This window comes from Microcaecilia unicolor, chromosome 9, assembly GCF_901765095.1.
Source record: "Microcaecilia unicolor chromosome 9, aMicUni1.1, whole genome shotgun sequence".
NCBI classification, from domain to species: domain Eukaryota; kingdom Metazoa; phylum Chordata; class Amphibia; order Gymnophiona; family Siphonopidae; genus Microcaecilia; species Microcaecilia unicolor.
In genome coordinates this window covers 72,864,698-72,870,697 of record NC_044039.1, presented here as the reverse complement: position 1 = coordinate 72,870,697, position 6,000 = coordinate 72,864,698, and the positions used below count along the sequence as shown (strand labels likewise).

The 6,000-nt window shown below is 41.1% G+C and overlaps 1 long non-coding RNA gene across 1 annotated transcript in view; it reads right to left on the bottom strand.

Moving 5' to 3' along the window:
* Positions 1-3,738: 3,738 nt before the first annotated feature.
* The window catches only part of LOC115477994, a 36,923-nt gene continuing 34,661 nt past the window's right edge, over positions 3,739-6,000 (bottom strand). The window contains exons 2-3 of the long non-coding RNA XR_003943413.1: positions 5,132-5,308; positions 3,739-3,914 (exon numbers count right to left, since the gene is read on the bottom strand). This is a non-coding gene — a long non-coding RNA (uncharacterized LOC115477994). The remainder of the gene's footprint in view (positions 3,915-5,131; positions 5,309-6,000) is intronic.

Sequence of the window (6,000 nt, the reverse complement as noted above, 5' to 3'; positions counted from 1 at the left end):
CCTAGACTATGTGGGCCTAAGGGGCTGGTTTGCACAGGCGATTGCAGCTCTGTATTTTTGTCCTCGGGCCGCCTTATTAGTTAACGGAACTTGTTCAGCCACGTTCCCGATAGAGAGAGGAACACGACAGGGGTGTCCACTCTCGCCGTTGTTGTTTTTGCTTTATCTGGAACCCTTGTTGCGCACTATCCAAAAAGACCCTGAAATTGCGGGAGTTGAAATGCCCATGCTTGCGGTAAAAGCCTTGGCATTTGCAGACGATATTCTGTTGACCCTGACACGCCCTCGTCAGTCCTTGCCGTACCTCCTGGATACCATAGGAGAATTCGGTTATTTCTCGGGGTTTACCCTCAATTTGCAGAAGTCGGTAGCATTCCCAGTGCAGAGCTCGATTAGGGAGACTTGGGAGGGAAAGTTCCCTCTTACGTGGGCTGAGGGGCCCTTAAAATATTTGGGAGTGCTAATCCCTGCTGACTTATCTGACTTGTATGAGGTGAATATTGATCCGTTAAGACAACGTACACGGCACACTTTGCAGAGTTGGCACTCGCTTCCGCTATCCCTCTTGGGCAAAATAGCCCTTTATAACATGATATTGGTGCCTAAGTGGACCTATGTGTTACAAATGGTACCTCTGTGTCTGATGCAAAAAGATGATCATTGGGTGACAAGGTTAGTAGCACGATTCATATGGCAGGGTAGGAAATCCCGTATACGGGCGTCCCAGCTCTTTTTGCCGCGTTCTAGGGGGGGGCTGGGGCTGCTGAGTGTCCGGCTCCTTTCAATAGCCAGCAACATGCGTCACCTTACAGATTGGTTCCGAGGGTCGTCCCATTTTTCGTGTACCAAAGCAGAGACGGGATTGTTTGCCCCAGCTCATTTTAGCGCCTGGCTACATGCAGCACCAGGGAAGTTGTGTACACCCCGGGTTTATGCTCCGGTTCTTATGCCAGTGAGGAAAACATGGAGGTGGGTTTGTCGGTTTTACGGCTTATCTGCAGAATCCTCTCCATTACTACCCATACAGGGCAATAGAGACTTTATGCCTGGTTCCATCTCGGTGGACTTTGCTAACTGGGGTACGAAAAACTTGCAGTACTTATACCAGCTATACAAGGAGGATGGCACACTAAAGTCTCAGGTTGAATTGAGGGCAGAATTTGGGGTCAGGGGAGCCAACTTCTTTTCCATGTTCCAATTGCGTCATTATTTAAGGTCCCTGCCGGCCCCCACTATGACAGCACAGGTGTGTGACCAATTAATCACTATCTTGGGGTTGGACGCACAATTACGCGTCCCGCTTAAATATTACCATGCCTCCCTACGGGAACAACTGGGCGAGGTGGAGTATGACAAACTAACTAGTGTTTGGAACAAAGAGCTGGCGACTAGCCTCCAGACGGAAACGGTGAAGGTCTGTCTCTTGGGCATCCAACGACAGGTGGAAAGTGTGACGTTGCAAGAAACACACTATAAATTTTTGATGCGGATGTATATTTCCCCACACAGAGGATATAGGGCGTCTATGGGGATGGAGGATAGGTGTAGGAAGTGCACCCACTCCCCGGCTGACCTGGGACACATGTTCTGGACCTGCTCACAGATTCTTGACTTCTGGTGTCGGGTTTGCCAGCATGTGTCTGGGCTCTGGGGGGTCGTTTGGAGACCAACTCCATCTCAGTTATTTGAAGTGTTTAGGGTGTCCCCGTTTCTGCCCCGGGGCCTAAAATGCTTTTTGAAAAAAACAATCTTGGTTGGAAAGAAGTCGATTCTTCAACAGTGGATAACTACAGATCCGCCTACATTGCAACATTGGCGATCCAATATGATTCACCTCTGCGCATTGGAGCGCAGGGGAGTGGATGACCTGTCGTCGCCACGAGGAGTTCGACTTTGCCAAGTATGGTCTCCATTCTGGGATTCATTGACTGCAGTAGCGCGTAGTAGAATTTTGAACTCTTAAGTGTGAAACGATGGTAGGGGGGGTTGAGGTTTGGAGGGTGGGTGGGGGGAGGGGGACTATGATAGGAGTTCAATCAAGGTATAAACTAGGGTGTTATCACGTTATATAAATGCTTTATTTAGGTAATGGAGGTGGGCCTTTAACTACGGTGGTTAAATTGTGGAGCGAGATGTGGCTCATGGACATGACAGTCTCAAGAAGAGTCCCAGGCTTCAACAGATGGAGCTGGTTGAACCTAGTTTTATATTCAACAGCATGAGGGGGTTGGGGAGGGGTAAAGGAAGGGAGGGGGAAAAACCAAAATGTATGTATGGTGCGTTGTATTATAGTAATGTGACTTTACATTGATCAGGGGAGTGCTATTGCAGTACCAGTATTATGTCTGTTGACTTTTTGCACCAATAAAAATATCTAAACATAAAAAGTAGAAATCGTAATGAGGCAGACAAAGGTGTATCCTTGGCTGACCTTTACAAGATTCACATTGATCAGGCAAGAAATAATATATAATCCTGTACAATTTGTTGCTAAGCAAATTTAGAAATTGAAGATTGTATTGTATCTTAAATATAAATCACATCCTTCCTCTGCTGGCATGAATGGGGCCCTCAAACATGACAGCAGGATGGGAATAAAAAGGAAAAAGTAGCTAATGTATCTCCAAAAATCAAGTTCCAATTTTCATTCCTCCATTTGGGCTTAGATAACAATTGATAAAGGAGGTAAGGAGGTAAGGCGACAGCATATAGGGAAAACAAAAGATGATATATGCCTAAGGTAGTCACGTTAAGCAAAAGAATTTCCCTAAGATACTGCAATATGTATTTTAGAATGATGCTTGTAGTTTACAATAACAGTAGGGACATACAGTAAATGTAAATAAGGCAAACCCAATACAGAAGGACATTAAAATATCAACTCTTCTGACAATAACACAATAAAATCTAATCATTAACAACAATGACCCAGAAATTACCTCCTACCAACCTTCTTATCCTCCATGCTCTTCCCCTACCTCTTCTTTATCGCTCCACTTCCTTACCTATCCCTATCCTTTCTCTCATACCTCTTTTATCCCATTTACTCCTTGTTCATTTATCCTACCACATACCTCCTTTGTTGATTTTGATACTACAAATTGTATTCTCTTGTTACTATGTAAGCCGCATTGAGCCTGCGATGAGCGGGAAAGCGCGGGGTACAAATGAAATAAATAAATAAATAAAATGCAAGGATATACAGAAACAAAAATGTCCCTTCAAAAGGATAAACCCCATGCTGTAAAAGAAAAGTTTTTTTAGTGCAATTGAAATATAAAATATAATGAAATCACCTGTTATAGTGACAGCCTAATAATCCCATTAGAACTGTGTGAGAAAAACAAATCATAATTAGGACAAGGGCACTGTCCCAAAGGAAGTACACTGCAGGACATAAGCAATTTCTATTTCAAAGAAAAAGTCTTAGCAATAGAGTTCAGGATTCTGATTAACGGTAAAAGTTGATTGCTGTGAAATAGAAGTGAATTTACAGTCCCTGAACATAAAACAGGGCAAGTTAAACAAAAAAATGTGGCTAAAATGACTGGCAGCTGATATTCCTCTGAAGGAAAAAAAATATACGCCCACACATAGCAAAGGAACGCAGTGTCTGCTTAAAATCCAGTAGCAACGAAAAGAGAAAGGCTACTGTGACTCTAATGCAAATAATTAAACATCAAGAGTCCAGTGTATGTCCTTAATCAAATTTATCAACACGATGTATTTAAAGCTTCAAATCTTCCTTTATTCTCAAACATTCTCTTCTTTTTATATTTTTATATAAAATAAAAAGTTGTTGACCACTATGGCTCGACAGTGGCCAAACCTGTTTCACTTTGGATGCTTCATCAGGAGCCCTGCATCAACTTTCTTATATCCCAAAAGATGATATCACATATTCTTGTGATCACCTACAAGACAAATACACATCAATTACATCTGTGAAAAGTAACACATTAGCTGGTGTTCAATCCTTACTTACAAAATCATTAATTTGACTTAGCGTTTCACCTTTAACTAACTGCTTAGATAACCATAACAGTTAACAAACAATATTGGTTCAATATACTTCTAAGGCAACTTCCAATGTGATATTTTTAACACTATCATGCTATCAATTTTGTATGAACAAAAGGCTAAACATTCTAATCAAAGTAACAAAAACTGTTAACGATTATGAGCTTACGCACATAAATGCTGCTCAAATTCAAAAACATTCTATTTCGACCATTAACATTTCTTTTACAATATACTCACATTGCATCTTGTCTAACCCCAATTTTTCAATGCAGCGTTCTTAGCTAATAAGCAGATTAGTTTATGGTTACACAGCCTATTTTTTTCTACTTAAAACTTACTATCAATTATCTATCATCCAATGAAGAGGTCACCTTTATTAACCAATCACTTCACTGCATTATTTGAAATTACCAATCAGTGGTTAATACAAACATGACGCAATCTTCATCATCAGTCAATAGCTCCAATCTGATACAATTCTAGATTGTTACTCAATTCAACTATATGGAGCATTACCCCAACATTTCTTTGATTATTATTATTAGCAGTAAAATGCACACCACTCAATTAAATTATTCAAACCAATTGGTTCCAATGAGTTCAAGCGGTAAATCCATTTCTGCTCTTGTTGTAAAAGCAGCCTTCCCTTTTCTCCTCCTCTGATGTTCGGTTTCACTACATCAATTATAAAGCATTTTAAATTGTCAAAAGTATGTCCAAACTTATTACAGTTACAGTTCTTCCATCTGATCCCTCTTTATATTGCACCGATGTTCATTTAATCTTATTCTAAGCAAGGAGCAAAGGAGGCATTCGACACTTAACAACTTCATGGTTTTATAAATCTTTACCAAAGGTGAGGGAACACACTAAATCAGTAAATTACTCGGTGGTGCTGCAACAGTGGAACGTGGAACTAGGAATACGAGTCACCCAAGAACACTTGGAGATGTGCTTCAAATGGATTTATAAATTAACTGAAAATGCGCTGTGGTGGGAAACCCAATATAAATTCATATTTCAATTATATATATCACCGCACCAAGCATTCTGAGCCACGTTGAGAGACAATGACTTCTGCCCAAAATGTGGTCGCCCAAATGCTCACCTGGGCCATATGTTTTGGGCCTGTCCAAAAATCCATGGTTTTTGGAAAAACATGGCGGAACATGTATCGGGCATGTGGAAAATCAGATGGCATCACTCCCCTAAACAACTGTTTCATGTATTCACCATTCAGGGACAAGCGCCGGCCGGCATACGGGCATTCCTTCAGAGGGCAACTCTAATGGGAAAGAAAGCAATTCTACAAGTATGGTTGACAGAGGAGCAGCCCACAGTTAGTCGTTGGAGATCGTTGATGATACAAATGTGTGCTTTGGAAAGACATAGTATAAAGGACCTCACGTCTGAGGCAGGAGACTTATTTTGCAAAATCTGGTCCCCCTACTGGGACACCCTGACACCAACTGCTAGGAGCAGAATTTTGAATGCTTGAGCTGGGAGAGGGAGGGGGGAGAGGGGGGAGGGGGAAGGGTGGGATAGGTGTGGGGGGGAGGGGGAAAAATTTGGGAATGTTGAAATAAGAAATGTGTTCATACATGGTTGTAAAGTGAAGTTTTGTTTGTAAACATGGTGTTCAGAAGATATAATAAACACGATTTATTAAAAAAAAATTTTTTACCAAAGGGTAAAAAAGTGTTGAGAACTTGGATGGTTTATTCAAAATCAAAAAATGGTTTTGTTTTTTCTACAGACTGTTTACAGATAATGAGACAAAAGCTGGAACATCCATTTTTATAACTGGCTTTAAAAAATGGTGGAAGTTAAATCCTAAAGTTCCTGAACATGAGACATCTGAACAACATCTCTCCTGTTTAGAAAAATGGAAGACCTTGGCAACGGGACTGCAACTCCAAAAAAACTTGTTGATAAAATCCATCGTGGAAATGGATAAAGAGAGAAAAAATTGGAGAG